The 903-nt window shown below is 42.9% G+C and overlaps 1 non-coding gene across 1 annotated transcript; it reads right to left on the bottom strand.

Annotated features, from left to right (window-relative positions):
- Window positions 1–546: 546 nt before the first annotated feature.
- On the bottom strand, window positions 547–652 carry LOC122049927. The gene has a single exon (XR_006131168.1). It is a non-coding gene; the product is annotated as a small nucleolar RNA R71 (small nucleolar RNA).
- Between the last annotated feature and the right edge of the window lie 251 nt (window positions 653–903).

Below are 903 nucleotides of genomic sequence, written 5' to 3'. Positions count from 1 at the left end.
TGAAGCGCCCTCGTGACAGGGGTTAACCGTAACATGATTTCACAGGGATCTTCTTTATTTGATACTTAAGGATAGATGCTTCAACTTTCGGCGAATGCATGTTGATGGACAATGAGTAAAGGATAGAATGTGATACATCAATACCACCATAATAAAATCGACCGCCAATCGAAATGGCCGACAAAATGTTGAAGGATTATGCAGCACCTTATGCACGAGGGGTTCAGTCTAGCCTCACTCGACCGCCAATCGAAGCCAACAATTTTAAAATCAAGCCTGTAGTGATCCACATGGTTCAGCATAATCAATTTGGAGGAGGACTGCACGATGATGCAAACCATCACTTAGAGCTTTTCTACGAGATTTGCGGTACTATGAAAGTGAATGGGCTCCCTCCAGAATCAGTAAGACTACTTCTCTTTGGATTCTCCCTGAAAGACAGAGTCAAGCAGTGGCTAAATTCCCTTCCAGCAAACAACATAACATCTTGGGAACAGTGTGAGCAGAAATTTTTGGACAAATTCTACCCGCCAAGCAAAACTGCCCACATGAGAAATTTGATTGCAAGCTTCAAACAGATAGAGTCAAAATCATTATTTGAAGATTGGGACAGGTTCAAAAGTATGCTGAGACAATGCCCCCATCATGGCCTTGAGAAATGGTTGGTTCTACACACATTCTACAATGGAATCAACTATCACACGAACATATCCCTCGATTCTGTAGCAGAAGGAGCACTAATGAACAAGAGCCTTGATGAAGCTGAAGAGATCATAGAGAATGTGGCACATAACCACCATCAGTGGGCAACCGAAAGTTCTGGTGGTTCTTTCTCAGGGAATCCAATAAAGGAGTTAGGAAAATTCGACGTAGATGCAGTCACGTTCATGTCTGCAAAGCTGG

This window comes from Zingiber officinale, chromosome 2B (assembly GCF_018446385.1).
Source record: "Zingiber officinale cultivar Zhangliang chromosome 2B, Zo_v1.1, whole genome shotgun sequence".
NCBI classification, from domain to species: domain Eukaryota; kingdom Viridiplantae; phylum Streptophyta; class Magnoliopsida; order Zingiberales; family Zingiberaceae; genus Zingiber; species Zingiber officinale.
This window is presented reverse-complemented; position numbering and strand designations above follow the sequence as displayed.